Here is a 17010-nt window from a genome sequence, read left to right on the forward strand (position 1 = left end):
TTTCTTTACAAGAATTCTTCTCATAAAAGAAACTAGAACATACTGCCAAGGTTCAGACAACTTCTGAAAATCCCCCGGGCGTAGTTTCGTTTTCTTTGTAAAACGAGAAGAATACTAACTTGAAAACATGAAGACTGGGTGACATAATATTTACCATAAACGAAGACAAGAAATGTTTATTTTACTCTGTGACATCACTTTACTTTAAAGTGAAAGGTTTGAACATGGGAGTATCGTTACATGTTTGTAGATGTAGATCGTCCAGGTTAGTAAAGTCCTGAAAGAACTGTTGTTGTTGATGCTGACTCTAAAGATGACTACCGCTAAGGTTGTTGAGAAGTCAGTCAACATCAACATCAACATCCTTCGCAGGACTCCACTAACCTCGACGATCTACATCTACAAACATCTACCACTTACTCGGCTATCTTCTTTAATTCAAGACTACAGTGTGTTACATCGTTGTCGACAAAGCTACAATGGAAAATAGGGAGAAAAGTTGTACATCGGAAATGAAAACCATGTCATCAACATAGAAGTGAACAAAAAAATTTCTAACAAACCGTTAAATTTCCAGAGCTCTACATACACAATTAAGGACAAATATAAGAAGAGAAAAAACACCGTCAATTTTTGTCAAAATAAAATTTCGTGTATTTTTTCAGTTGTACCTTAAATCCAAAATTTGAGTGGCTGGTGATATGATACTGGTCTGTGATGAAACGGTGAACATTAATTTTGATTATTAAAAAATTATCTACAATGCAATCGTTTGCAATCAATTTCTATATAGCTGCACACCTCTCTATTTAAGCAACATGTTTGTATAACTTGCACAAACGACTATATTGTGGTATGGAAATAAAACAGTAGACGTAAAGGTACAAAGTACTGAGAAGAGGGGATATACTTCACGAGGCAAATTGTTGTTTTATATTGTATATGATGACAGGTTGCGGTAAGCCATTTCGGCGTTCCTTTTGGCCAGAAAACATAATTGACCGGCAGCCATTTCGTTGATCACGTGCACAAGAAGACATAAGTTACATACAAACAAATAGTGCTGTTTCAACTATATTTTTTCTTATCCTGTGGTAAAAACATTGAATACCCTACCCTACAAGTTCCTCGATGCAAGAATGGTAAATTTTGTAAATAGCTTTGGCTGATGGCGGACCAAGATACTGTTTGATGTCGGCTCTGTGGGCGAACAAATAGCGAAGTTAGATGAGAAAGTGAATTAAAAACTTTCGAGTCACAAACATATTTTCAACCTGTCCACGAACGCAACGTCTATGGCTCTAGTTATGTTCGATGTTGTCAATATAATTACATTAGGATGTCTGAAATAAGAAGAAAACAACATTGGGGAAGACTAGGTTTAGCAAATAAACGCATAAATGTAGTTCAAATCAAGACTTCTGTAAATACGTAATTGATAGATAATAAGTATTTGACTGAGCAAAGTTGTCATCAAGCAAGTTTGTTCATGTCATATAAATATTTTCGTGCTTTTACTCCTGTAAAAGCGACAATATTGTGAAAAGAAATAATACATAGTTCTAAAGATAGCAAATACCATAGTGAATGGTAAATGTAATATAATAAGTTGATAAAGACTGTTGTCTTGGCATTATAAATATCGGTAGATTGTAAATTTTCATTCAGCAGACGTTGACACCTGAGGAGTAGTCTGCCGAAATGCATCGTGTCGTTTAATTTAGAACTATTGGGTTAGTGCTCTTTACAAAGAAAACGAAACTACGCCCGGGGGATTTTCAGAAGTTGTCTGAACCTTGGCAGTATGTTCTAGTTTCTTTTATGAGAAGAATTCTTGTAAAGAAAAAAGACAAATTTTGAAAGGAAAAAACCCCGTTTTCGGTCCATGCTTCCCGATACCTTCTTAAGCGTAAGGCACTAAAACGCGGCATGTTAACGTTTCGGTAGCAGATTTCGGCCCCTCCACGCTATCCTACTTGGGAGATGCAATAGCAAGCTTCCGCCCATCAGACCCCGAGATCACCTGCGATAGGCTTTGCTCGAGGTACGCAGGGAGAGTGCGGTCGCCACCGAAGTGTGGACCCCTAAGCCACTGCATACTATATCGCACCCAGCTTCCACTGATAGTTGACATCTACTATATGAAGCTATAGATTTATATTTATATATACAAAAATTTAGAGGCTTAAGAAAGTTGTGGTATTATTATAGTCACAACTGCGCATGCCCAGATAATTTCTTTGATAATTTGCGATTAAGTGGGATAATTGCCCCAGATGTAGTGCAAGTACATCTAGTTAGTCGTTGCCATGACTATAAACAATTAGTCGAGTGGGCTGCGCATGCGCTCGTGCGCATGCGCAGATGATTTCTCCATTAAATTGTTACTAAACATGCTATTTACTTCAAAATCGGGGCTAGTAGATGCAATTGGTCGTTGCCATGACCATGAACATTGGCAGCCAATCAATTTAACTGCGCATGCTCAGTTGATATCTTTAATAATTTGTTAATAAGCAAGTTATATACTCCTAATTGATGCTAGTAAATGTAGTTGGTCGTTTCCATGACTATCAACTCGGACAATTGGTCAAGTGGACTTTGCATGCTTGCTGCGCATGCCTACTGCGCATGCTCAGATGATCTTCTTATATTTTTGTGACGAAGCGATTAATTACTCAGAAAGTGATGAAAATAGGTCCAGCTTGTTGTTGCCATCACTATGAATATGAAAAATTTGTTAAATGACTAAATTTCTCATTATGATTGAAATATATGATTTCCCAATATGTGACCAAATGAACCACAGAAGGATGCAAGCTTGTTCTGTTTGTCATTGCCATGATTGTAAACTCGAACAGTTTGTTGAGTTGTTTGTGCATGTTCAGATGAGTTCTCAAATAATTTAGGACTGAGGTTTAAAATATACCGTCTTAATACTTGCAACATAAATAAAATTTAACTTTGTATTACATCTACATTTAAGGCGTAAAGATGTTTTTTCTTTGTTATCGTAGTCAGTAATTATCAAGTAATGGACCACTCTCAAATAATCACGAATATTGGTTGACTTTTGGTTAGGTTTCTTTGTGAGGCTCTTCTCCTTTTGAACTTGCAAGGAGCAGTCAAGCGTCTCACTGTGATAAACCTACGAAGTATTCTTTCTCTCATTTTCTTGTTTACAAAAAGTTATCAACTAAGTGGTCGAACTCTTCGTAAACTGCCATTCCTTGCACATGCGCTGTATTCGAAAGTAAGTAATACGAATTAAAGCCTTCACCCGTGTTCTTTGTTGTACATGCATGTACTTACATTGTCCCTCAAACCTACGTAATAGGCACAAACGATAACCTCAGAAGAGTTTTGAATAATCTTTCAATGATTGTTGACAAGCAGTTCAAAGAAAGAGAATCTTTGCTCAGTTGGTGAAGAAAAAGCGTGCAAGCGTGATCTTTTAACGATTGTATACTTTTATACATTCATAGAAATCTTTGGATATGCTTTGTTGAAGATTAAGATTTTTATTGCTCAATTTAAGTCAATTTGGTAAGATAGATCACAAAGTTTGCTAATTTATATTGGTACTTTGAGACTCCTTACATGACGTTTCCCAACACACCCGAGGTCAAATGCAGCAATGTGTATAGTTCGTTATTGAGGATAATGTGTAGATTATTTTAAATAGGGAAGGATATTTATACGATATAGTTAATTGTAACTGTTTAATTTCAACGTATGTTTACATTAAATTACATCCTTAAGCCAACTTTACTAATATTGATCGCTATTTTCATGTTATACATCTATAATCATCTTGTTAAAGATTTGAAGCTTTGCTGCGATAATACAGGTTTGTACTGCTATCTCATCTTTGTTTGTTGCCTATCTGATAGCATGTCAACTCCGGGGACCAGATTTTTTATCGAGATTTATATGACATTAGAGATTGTCGTACGTCAGTCTAATATCTTGAGCATGAACGATATGTTGTTGAAAGATAAGTTTACATATACTCTAGCGTAGTGTCTTCATCAGGAGTGATCGAATGTTGAAACTTGAGTCACAATATGCTCCAGTCTTATGATTTGTCAGGAGTGATCTTTTATTGAAAGTTTCGCTAATGTTATTTAACCACGTTATCTAAAAACTTTATCCTCCATATGCATGTGAAACATGTTTTTACAAATGCATGTGAAACTCGTCAACACTTTGTCACGGCATTCGTAATATCCATGACAACGTTAAAATGTTTTTATTTTCTCTACAACTTTATACCTGCATATTGCATGTCATATCCAAGCTTTCCTTTGATTTGACGGAAATGGTTTTATTCACTCTTACATCTTCTGCCTTTATAATTAGTCGATCTGTATTTCTAAACTAATATTTACAAGTGCCCCAAGAGAATCTTTTTAATTTATTGGCTCTCTTCTACAAATACAATACCATGTCCGACTATTTGATTGCACGAATTTTTTAATTTGATCACGTTTTTTTGACACGTGTGTTTACCATGGGAAAGATGGATTGCTTAAATGTACCTAGTTGTTTAGACTACTTGGATCCATAGTTATCCTGTAATGTATACTCTTGTGAAACACCAATGAGCATACGTAGTGTGTTTTCTATAACCTCTATTCTTGTTCTCCACTTCATCATCTATCCATATTTGTTCTTTTTTAGTTCTCAGCTCAACACAACCCTTGTCTGAAGTTCCTAAAACCTTCATCTACCCAAGAAAGATCTCTGGTGGTAACATGTTAGGTATGGCTAGTGGTTGGTCATCGTCATTGAGTCTTGTGACACCAGTTCAGTATACGTTAATTGTCCTGAAGACGTTGAGGAGGTTGCTAGTAAAGCGTCGCCTAAACCAGAAGGTAGTTTTCATGGTATGCTAACGGATTACGCAAACGTTGTTTGAAAGAAGTTCACATAAAATGGTTATGGTCTCGTTCCATCGTATTCTGAGAAGGTTTCATGTTCATCCTGAATCTTTCACCAATGTTACAAATACTTTTGAAATTGTCGTTTTAATGATTATTATTTTAGAGCATAGACATTGAAAAATCTTATGGTAGTGTACAGGTATTTTCAACATTTTGTTGAAAAATTCTCTAGTTTCAATTCTTCGAAATTTCTCATCTTAATTTTCACCTTTATTTAGAATCCTTTCGATACGAAAATCGTCGGGATTTGAGGTACTTTATACGATATATTGAATTTAAGTTTTATAGCGTTAATAACTCTCATCTGTTCATCGTAACTTTGCTATAATTCTATGGATAAATTATGTTTTTATATAACAGATTATTGATGATCCTACTTCACCTGAAGGTGTTCAGCAAGAACGACGTATGAAGTTACTGTCGTTAATTAATAATATAGCCCTTGATAAAGGGTTGGATGGTCGAAATTATTAATGTCATGGTTGTTTCAGACCAATTGGAATGAGTATGATCAATGAATTCTCGACTTGTTATTTCCTAATAACTCAAATATATTTATTTTCAAATTTCTTAGCTTAATAAATGTTATCTTTGTAGAAACGATTATAACAAAGTACATAATCCCTTTTTTCCGTGAAGCCCATGGATGCGTTCGTTCATGATGAAAGAGTCATATTGTATAAGGAGGCTCTCGTTCATCACGAGAGTTATGATAAAAATACGTTGTAAAGGTACTAAGTAAAAATATATAAACATGCTTAGTGTTTGTTTAAATTATAGTTCAAAAGGCAGAAGTTGTTTGAAGCTTTGAAGTATCCTTGGACGTTCTAGTTTTTTTTATGAGAAGAATTCTTGTAAAGAAAAAGACAAATTTTGAAAACCAAAGAATCCCGTTTTCGGTCCATGCCTCCCGATACCCATAGATAGTTGATCACTAGAGCGTCGCTTGTTAACTAAGGGAACCACATAATCCTTGTTTGTTTTCCATGAAACATATGGATGGTTTGCTCGTGATACATGAGAAACAATGGGAGAGTTAAATCAGAAAGATATAAACCGATAAAATTGGTATAAAACATGTTTAAGGTTGTCTTTAATTATAAGTGTCAGAAAGACAGGGTCATAAGAAGTTAATTGAAACATTGCTTGGTTTGTTTTATGAGAAGAAAACAAAAGATAAAATTCGAAAACAAAAACCCGTTTTCGGTCCATGCTTCCCGATACCTTCTTAAGCGCAAGGCACTAGAACGCCGCATGTTAACGTTTCGGTAGGAGATTTCGGCCCCTCCACGCTATCCTACTTGGGAGATGCCAATAGCAAACTTCCGCCCATCAGACCCTGAGATCACCTGCGATAGGCTTTGCTCAGGGTACGCAGGAGAGTGCGGTCGCCACCGAAGTGTGGGCCCCTAAGCCACTGCATACTATATCGCACCCAGCTTCCACTGCTAGTTGATATCTACTATATGAAGTTTTAGCTTATATATATATACCAAAATTTAAAGGCGTACGAAAGTTGTGGGATGATTGTTATCGTTACTACGCATGCCCAGATGATTTCTTTGATAATTTGCGACTAAGTGAGTTAATTGACACAAATGTAGTGCAAGTATATAGTTGGTCGTTGTCATGACTATGAACAATTACTCAGTGGACTGCATGCTCGAGCGCATGCGCAGACGATTTCTCTATTAAATTGTTACTAAGCATGCTATTTACTTCAAAATGGTGCTAGTAGATGCAGTTGTTCGTTGCCATGACCATGAACTTAGGTAGCTGGTCAAGTTGACTGCGCATGCTCAATGAGACTGCGCATGCGCAGATGATTTGTCTTAAAACGTGTGACTGAGCGAGCTAATTACTCCAAAATCGGTACTAGTACATCCAGTTGGTCGTTACCATGAGCTTGGAGAGTTTGTGGAGTTGAACAGGCATGCTCAGATTCTCAATTAATTTGTGACAGAGCAGCTCTGAAATTGGTGCTTGTAGATGCGCTGAGCAAGTTTTCCATCATGTATTTTTGGCATGCTCTTTGTCTACTTAAGCTTGTTTTGACAAATGCATGTGAAACTCGTCAACACTTTGTTACGGCACTCGTAATATCCGTGACAACGTTAAAATGTTTTTATTTTCTCTACAACTTTATTCTTGCATATTGCATGTCATATCAAAGCTTTCCTTTGATTTGACGGGAAATGGTTTTTATTCACTCCTACATCTTCTGCCTTTATAATTAGTCGATCTGTATTTCTAAACTAATATTTACAAATGCCCGAAGAGAATCTTTTTATTTTATTGGCTCTCTTCTACAAATACAATACCATGTCCGACTATTTGATTGCACGAATTTTGTAATTTGATCACGTTTTTTTGACACTTGTGTTTACGATGGGAAAGATGGATTGCTTAAATGTACCTAGTTGTTTAGACTACTTGGATCCATAGTTATCTTGTAATGTATACTCTTGTGAAACACCAATGGGCATACGTAGTGTGTCTTCTATAACCTCTATTCTTGTTCTCCACTTCATCATCTATCCATATTTGTTCTTTTTTAGTTCTCAGCTCAACACAACCCTTGTCTGAAGTTCCTAAAACCTTGATCTACCCAAGAAAGATCTCTGGTGGTAACATGTTAGGTATGGCTAGTGGTTGGTCATCGTCATTGAGCCTTGTGACACCAGTTCAGTATACGTTAATTGTCCTGAAGACGTTGAGGAGGTTGCTAGTAAAGCGTCGCCTAAACCAGAAGTTAGTTTTCATGGTATGCTAACGGATTACGCAAACGTTGTTTGAAAGAAGTTCACATCAAATGGTTATGGTCTCGTTCCATCGTCTTCTGAGAAGGTTTCATGTTCATCCTGTATCTTTCACCAATGTTACAAATACTTAGTTTTTTTATGCTTTTTGAAATTGTCGTTTTAATGATTATTATTTTAGAGTATAGACATTGAAGAATCTTATGGTAGTGTACAGGTATTTTCAACATTTTTTTGTTGAAAAATTCTCTAGTTTCAATTCTTGAAATTTCTCATCTTAATTTTCATCTTTACTAGAATCCTTTCGATACGAGAAATCGTCGGGATTTGAGGTACTTTATACGATATATTGAATTTAAGTTTTATAGCGTTAATAACTCTCATCTGTCCATCGTAACTTTGCTATGATTCTATGGATAAATTATGTTTTTGTATATAACAGATTATTGATGATCCTACTTCACCTGAAGGTGTTCAGCAAGAACGACGTATGAAGTTACTGTCGTTAATTAACAATATAGCCCTTGATAAAGGGTTGGATGGTCAAAATTATAAATGTCATGGTTGTTCCAGACCAATTGGAATGAGTATGATCAATGAATTCTCGACTTGTCATTTGCTAATAACTCAAATATATTTTTATTTTCAAATTTCTTAGCCTAATAAATGTTATCTTTGTAGAAACGATTATAACAAAGTACATAATCCCTTTTTTCCGTGAAGCCCATGGATGCGTTCGTTCATGATGAAAGAGTCATATTGTATAAGGAATCTCGTTCATCACGAGAGAGTTATGAGAAAGTTACGTTGTAAAAGGTAATAAATAAAAAACGTATAAACATGCTTAGAGTTTTTTTAAGTTATAGTTCAAAAAGGCAGAAGTTGTTTGAACGTTTGAAGTATCCTTGGACGTTCTAGTTTTTTTATGAGAAGAATTCTTGTAAAGAAAAGATAAATTTTGAAAACAAAAGAATCCCGTTTTGGTCCATGCCTCCCGATAGCCCGAGATAGTTGAGCACTAGAGCGTCGCATGTTAACTAAGGGAACCACATAATCCTTGTTTGTTTTCCATGAAACATATGTATGGTTTGCTCGTAATACGTGAGAAACAGTAAATGGGAGAGTTAAAGAAAGATATAAACCGATAAAATTCTGGTAAAAATTCATTGATCATACTCATTCAATTGGTCTAAACAACCATGACATTAATGTTTTGACCATTCAAGCCCTTTATCAAGAAACTCAAACCATCCATATGTTTCATAAAACAAACAAGGATTATGTGGTTCCCTTAGTTAACAAGCGACGCTCTAGTGATCAACAATCTATATCGAGGCATGGACCAAAACAGGATTCTTTGGTTTCAAAATTTGTCTTTCTTTACAAAATTCTTCTTAAAAAAAATAGAACGTCAAGGATACTTCAAGGTTCAAACAACTGCCTTTTGAACTATAACAAAAAACACTAAGCATGTTTATATGTTTTTACTTAGTACCTTTTACAACGTATTTTCTCATAACTCTCGTGATGAACGAGAGCCTCATATACAATATGACTCTTTCATGAACGAACGCATCCATGGCTTCACGGAAAAAATTATGTACTTTGTTATAATAGTTTCTACAAAGATAACATTTATTAAGCTAAAAATTTGAAAATAAATATATTTGAGTGTTAAAATAACAAGTCGAAATTCATTGATCATACTCATTCAATTGGTCTGGAACAACCATGACATTAATAATTTCGACCATCCAACCCTTTATCAAGGTATATTATTAATTAACGCAGTAACTTCATACGTCGTTCTTGCTGAACACCTTCAGGTGAGTAGGATCATCAAAATCTACATATATAAAACATAATTTATCCATAGAATTATAGCAAAGTTACGATGAACAGATGAGAGTTATTAACGCTATAAAACTTAAATTCAATATATCGTATAAAGTACCTCAAATCCGACGATTTCTCGCATCGAAAGGATTCTAAAGTAAAGATGAAATTAAGGTGAAATTTCGAAATTGAAACTAGAAATTTTCAACAAAAATGTTGAAAATACCTGTACTACCACAAGATTTTCAATGTCTATGCTCTAAAATAATAATAAAAACGACAATTTCAAAAGAAAAAACTAAGTATTTGTAACATTGGTGAAAGATACAGGATGAACAAAAACCTTCTCAGAAAGATGGAACGAGACCATAACCATTTGTGAACTTATTTCAAAAACGTTTGCGTAATCTGTTAGCATACCATCTAACTTCTGGTTTTCGACGCTTTACTAGCAAATCCTAACGTCTTCAGACAATTAACGTATACTGAACTGGTGTCACAAGGCTCAATGACGATGACCAACCACTAGCATACCTAAAATGTTACCAAGAGACCTTTCTTGTGTTGTCTAGTTTTATGTCAACTTCAGCAAGCCTTGTGTTCTTCCAGAACTAAAAAGAACAAATATAGACCGAGATGATCAAATGAAAACAAGAATAGAATTTCTAGAAGCACATCTTCGCTATTCATTGGTGTTTGTCAGATTTACATTACAGGATAACTATGGATCAAGTAGTCTAAACAATAGGTACATTTAAGCAAACCTTCTTTCCATAGTAGTTTATTTGTAAAAACGGATACAAATTAAAAAATTCATTAATCAAATAGTCACATGGTATTGTATTTGAGAAAAAGCCAATTGAATAAAAAATTCTCTTACACCATTTGTAAATATTAGTTTAGAAATAGAGATCGACTAATTTAAAGGCAGAAGATGTAAGAGTGAATAAAAATTTCCGTCAAATCAAAGGAAAGCTTGGATATGACATGCAATATGCAAGTTAAAGTTGTAGAAAAATAAAAACATTTTTAAGTTATCAGGATATTACGATGCCGTAACAAATGTTGACGAGTTTCACATCATTTGTAAAAACAAGCTTTTGTAGAAAATAGCATGCCAAAAATATATGATGGAAACTTGCTCAGCGCATCTACAAGACCAATTTAGAGCTCGCTCTGTCACAAATTAATTGAGAATCCATGCGTTGTCAACTCCACAAATGAAGCTCATGAACGAAACTGGATGTACTAGTACCGATTTTAGAATTAGCTCGCTTGTCACACGTTTTAAGACAAATCATATGCGCATGCGCAGTCTCATTGAGTTGCGCAGTCAACTTGAAGCTACCCGAGTTCATTTGTCATGGCAACCAACTGCATCTATTAGCACAAATTTTGAATAAATAGCATTTAGTAACAATTTAAAGAAAACGTCTGCGCATGCGCTCGAGCATCAGTCCCTCTAATTGTTCATAGTCATGACAACAACCAACTATTGTACTTGCACTAAATTTGTGTCAATTAACTTTTCGCAAATTATCAAAGAAATCATCTGGGCATGAGTAACGACAATATTTCACAACTTTCGTACGCCTTTAAATTTTGGTATATTTATATAAAGCTAAAACTTCATATTAGATATCAACGCTTGGAAGCTGTCGATATAGTATGGCTTAGTTCCCAGATTGGTGGCGATCGCAGCTCCTGCGTACCTTCAAAGTATCCAGGTGATCTCAGAGTCTGATGGGCGGAAGCTTGTATTGGCATCTCCAAGTGGGATAGCTTGGATCAGAAATCTCCTACCGAAACGTTAACATGCGCGTTCTAGTGCCTTACGCTTAAGAAGGTTCACGAAGCATGGACCGAAAGAGTTTTTGCTTTCCAATTTTATCTTTTGTTTTCTTCTCATAAAACAAACCAAGCAATGTTTCAATTAACTTCTTATGACCCTGTCTTTTTGACACTTATTAATAAAGACAACCTTAAACATGTTTTATACCAATTTTATCGGTTTTATATCTTTCAATTTAACCTCCCATTTACTGTTTTTCATGTATTACGAGCAAACCATACATCTGTTTCATGGAAAAAAAAAGGATTATGTTTCCCTTATTAACAGCGATCGGTTCAAAATCTATGGGTATCGGGAGGCATGGACCGAAAACAGGATTCTTTGGTTTAAAATTTATTTTTCTAACAAGAATTGCACTGCATAAAAACTAGAATCAAAATACTTCAAGGCAAACAACTTCTGCCTTGAACAATAACAAAAAACTCAAAGCATGTTTAACGATTTACTTATACCTTTACATGTATTGATAAACAATCTCGTGAACGAGAGATTCATATACAATATGACTCTTTCATCATGAAGAAACATCCATGGGCTTTATGGAAAAAAGTTATAAACTTTGTTAGCAAAGTTTCTACAAAGATAACATTTATTAAGCAAGAATTTGAAAATAAATGATATTTGAGTTACGGAAATAACAAGTCATAATCATTGATCCCATTCCAATTGGTCAAAACAAAGATGACATTTATAATTTTGACCATCAACCCTTTATCAAGGGCTATATTGTTAATTAAAGACAGTAACTTATACGTCGTTCTTGGAAAGTTCAGAAGTAGGAGAATAAATAACCTGTTATATCCAAACGTTCAATTTATCCATAGAATCATAGCAAAGTTACGATGGACAGATGAGAGTTATTAACGCTATAAAACTTAAATTCAATATATCGTATAAATTACCTCAAATCCCGACGATTTCTCGTATCGAAAGGATTCTAAAGTAAAGACGAAAATTAAGATGAAATTTCCAAGAATTGAAACTAGAGAATTTTTCAACAAAAAAATGTTGAAAATACCTGTACACTACCATAAGATTCTTCAATGTCTATACTCTAAAATAATAATCATTAAAACGACAATTTCAAATAGCATAAAAAAACTAAGTATTTGTAACATTGGTGAAAGATACAGGATGAACATGAAACCTTCTCAGAAGACGATGGAACGAGACCATAACCATTTGATGTGAACTTCTTTCAAACAACGTTTGCGTAATCCGTTAGCATACCATGAAAACTAACTTCTGGTTTAGGCGACGCTTTACTAGCAACCTCCTCAACGTCTTCAGGACAATTAACGTATACTGAACTGGTGTCACAAGGCTCAATGACGATGACCAACCACTAGCCATACCTAATATGTTACCACCAGAGATCTTTCTTGGGTAGATCAAGGTTTTAGGAACTTCAGACAAGGGTTGTGTTGAGCTGAGAACTAAAAAAGAACAAATATGGATAGATGATGAAGTGGAGAACAAGAATAGAGGTTATAGAAGACACACTACGTATGCTCATTGGTGTTTCACAAGAGTATACATTACAGGATAACTATGGATCCAAGTAGTCTAAACAACTAGGTACATTTAAGCAATCCATCTTTCCCATCGTAAACACAAGTGTCAAAAAAACGTGATCAAATTACAAAATTCGTGCAATCAAATAGTCGGACATGGTATTGTATTTGTAGAAGAGAGCCAATAAAATAAAAAGATTCTCTTGGGGCATTTGTAAATATTAGTTTAGAAATACAGATCGACTAATTATAAAGGCAGAAGATGTAGGAGTGAATAAAAACCATTTCCCGTCAAATCAAAGGAAAGCTTGGATATGACATGCAATATGCAAGTATAAAGTTGTAGAGAAAATAAAAACATTTTTAACGTTGTCACGGATATTACGAGTGCCGTAACAAAGTGTTGACGAGTTTCACATGCATTTGTCAAAACAAGCTTAAGTAGACAAAGAGCATGCAGAAAATACATGATGGAAAACTTGCTCAGCGCATCTACAAGCACCAATTTCAAAGCTCGCTCTGTCAAAAATTAATTGAGAATCTGAGCATGCGTTGTCAACTCCACAAACTCTCCAAGCTCATGGTAACGACCAACTGGATGTACTAGTACCGATTTTGGAGTAATTAGCTCGCTCAGTCACACGTTTTAAGACAAATCATCTGCGCATGCGCAGTCTCATTGAGCATGCGCAGTCAACTTGACCAGCTACCTAAGGTCATGGTCATGGCAACGACCAACTGCATCTACTAGCACCAATTTTGAAGTAAATAGCATGCTTAGTAACAATTTAATAGAGAATCGTCTGCGCAGTCCACTCGAGTAATTGTTCATAGTCATGACAACGACCAACTATATGTACTTGCACTACATTTGTGTCAATTAACTCACTTAGTCGCAAATTATCAAAGAAATCATCTGGACATGCGTAGTAACGATAACAATCATCCAACAACTTTCGTACGCCTTTAAATTTTGGTATATATATATAAGCTAAAACTTCATATAGTAGATATCAACTAGCAGTGGAAGCTGGGTGCGATATAGTATGCAGTGGCTTAGGGGCCCACACTTCGGTGGCGACCGCACTCCCTGCGTACCCTGAGCAAAGCCTATCGCAGGTGAACTCAGGGTCTGATGGGCGGAAGTTTGCTATTGGCATCTCCCAAGTAGGATAGCGTGGAGGGCCGAAATCTCCTACCGAAACGTTAACATGCGGCGTTCTAGTGCCTTGCGCTTAAGAAGGTATCGGGAAGCATGGACCGAAAACAGGGTTTTGCTTTCGAATTTTATCTTTTGTTTTCTTCTCATAAAACAAACCAAGCAATGTTTCAATTAACTTCTTATGACCCTGTCTTCTTCTGACACTTATAAATAAAGACAACCTTAAACATGTTTTATACCAATTTTATCGGTTTATATCTTTCTGATTTAACTCTCCCATTTACTGTTTCTCACGTATTACGAGCAAACCATACATATGTTTCATGGAAAACAAACAAGGATTATGTGGTTCCCTTAGTTAACATGCGACGCTCTAGTGCTCAACTATCTAGGGCTATCGGGAGGCATGGACCGAAAACAGGATTCTTTGGTTTCTAAATTTATCTTTTCTTTACAATTCTTCTCATAAAAACTAGAACGTTCAAGGATACTTCAAACGTTCAAACAACTTCTGCCTTTTGAACTATAACTTAAAAACTCTAAGCATGTTTATACGTTTTTATTTATTACCTTTAACAACTTTCTCATAACTCTCGTGATGAACGAGAGCCTCCTTATACAATATGACTCTTTCATCATGAACGAACGCATCCATGGGCTTCACGGAAAAAAGGGATTATGTACTTTGTTATAATCGTTTCTACAAAGATAACATTTATTAGGCTAAGAAATTTGAAAATAAAAATATATTTGAGTTATTAGCAAATGACAAGTCGAGAATTCATTGATCATACTCATTCCAATTGGTCTGGAACAACCATGACATTTATAATTTTGACCATCCAACCCTTTATCAAGGGCTATATTGTTAATTAACGACAGTAACTTCATACGTCGTTCTTGCTGAACACCTTCAGGTGAAGTAGGATCATCAATAATCTGTTATATACAAAAACATAATTTATCCATAGAATCATAGCAAAGTTACGATGGACAGATGAGAGTTATTAACGCTATAAAACTTAAATTCAATATATCGTATAAAGTACCTCAAATCCCGACGATTTCTCGTATCGAAAGGATTCTAAAGTAAAGATGAAAATTAAGATAAGAAATTTCCAAGAATTGAAACTAGAGAATTTTTCAACAAAAAAATATTGAAAATACCTGTACACTACCATAAGATTCTTCAATGTCTATACTCTAAAATAATAATCATTAAAACGACAATTTCAAAAGCATAAAAACTAAGTATTTGTAACATTGGTGAAAGATACAGGATGAACATGAAACCTTCTCAGAAGACGATGGAACGAGACCATAACCATTTGATGTGAACTTTTTCAAACAACGTTTGCGTAATCCGTTAGCATACCATGAAAACTAACTTCTGGTTTAGGCGACGCTTTACTAGCAACCTCCTCAACGTCTTCAGGACAATTAACGTATACTGAACTGGTGTCACAAGGCTCAATGACGATGACCAACCACTAGCCATACCTAACATGTTACCACCAGAGATCTTTCTTGGGTAGATCAAGGTTTTAGGAACTTCAGACAAGGGTTGTGTTGAACTGAGAACTAAAAAAGAACAAATATGGATAGATGATGAAGTGGAGAACAAGAATAGAGGTTATAGAAGACACACTACGTTTGCTCATTGGTGTTTCACAAGAGTAAACATTACAGGATAACTATGGATCCAAGTAGTCTAAACAACTAGGTACATTTAAGCAATCCATCTCTCCCATCGTAAACACAAGTATCAAAAAAACGTGATCAAATTACAAAATTCGAGCAATCAAATAGTCGGACATGGTATTGTATTTGTAGAAGAGAGCCAATAAAATAAAAAGATTCTCTTGGGGCATTTGTAAATATTAGTTTAGAAATACAGATCGACTAATTATAAAGGCAGAAGATGTAGGAGTGAATAAAAACCATTTCCCGTCAAATCAAAGGAAAGCTTGGATATGACATGCAATATGCAAGTATAAAGTTGTAGAGAAAATAAAAACATTTTTAACGTTGTCACGGATATTACGAGTGCCGTAACAAAGTGTTGACGAGTTTCACATGCATTTGTCAAAACAAGCTTAAGTAGACAAAGAGCATGCAGAAAATACATGATGGAAAACTTGCTCAGCGCATCTACAAGCACCAATTTCAGAGCTCGCTCTGTCACAAATTAATTGAGAATCTGAGCATGCGTTGTCAACTCCACAAACTCTCAAGCTCATGGTAACGACCAACTGGATGTACTAGTACCGATTTTGGAGTAATTAGCTCGCTCAGTCACACGTTTTAAGACAAATCATCTGCGCATGCGCAGTCTCATTGAGCATGCGCAGTCAACTTGACCAGCTACCTAAGGTCATGGTCATGGCAACGACCAACTGCATCTACTAGCACCAATTTTGAAGTAAATAGCATGCTTAGTAACAATTTAATAGAGAAATCGTCTGCGCAGTCCACTCGAGTAATTGTTCATAGTCATGACAACGACCAACTATATGTACTTGTACATTTGTGTCAATTAACTCACTTAGTCGCAAATTATCAAAGAAATCATCTGGGCATGCGTAGTAACGATAACAATCATCCAACAACTTTCGTACGCCTTTAAATTTTGGTATATATATATAAAGCTAAAACTTCATATAGTAGATATCAACTAACAGTGGAAGCTGGGTGCGATATAGTATGCAGTGGCTTAGGGGCCCACACTTCGGTGGCGACCGCACTCTCCCTGCGTACCCTGAGCAAAGCCTATCGCAGGTGAACTCAGGGTCTGATGGGCGGAAGTTTGCTATTGGCATCTCCAAGTAGGATAGCGTGGAGGGCCGAAATCTCCTACCGAAACGTTAACATGCGGCGTTCTAGTGCCTTGCGCTTAAGAAGGTATCGGGAAGCATGGACCGAAAACAGGGTTTTGCTTTCG

At 35.6% G+C, this 17010-nt stretch overlaps 1 long non-coding RNA gene across 1 annotated transcript; it reads right to left on the minus strand.

Moving 5' to 3' along the window:
• Positions 1 to 420: 420 nt before the first annotated feature.
• LOC124457796 lies at positions 421 to 1111 on the minus strand. The gene is made up of 3 exons (XR_006952800.1): positions 672 to 1111; positions 564 to 581; positions 421 to 474 (listed from the first exon to the last, which is right to left on the minus strand). It is a non-coding gene; the product is annotated as an uncharacterized LOC124457796 (long non-coding RNA).
• Positions 1112 to 17010: the final 15899 nt, after the last annotated feature.

The sequence above is a fragment of the Xenia sp. Carnegie-2017 genome, unplaced genomic scaffold (assembly GCF_021976095.1).
Source record: "Xenia sp. Carnegie-2017 unplaced genomic scaffold, XeniaSp_v1 HiC_scaffold_6, whole genome shotgun sequence".
NCBI lineage: Eukaryota > Metazoa > Cnidaria > Anthozoa > Malacalcyonacea > Xeniidae > Xenia > Xenia sp. Carnegie-2017.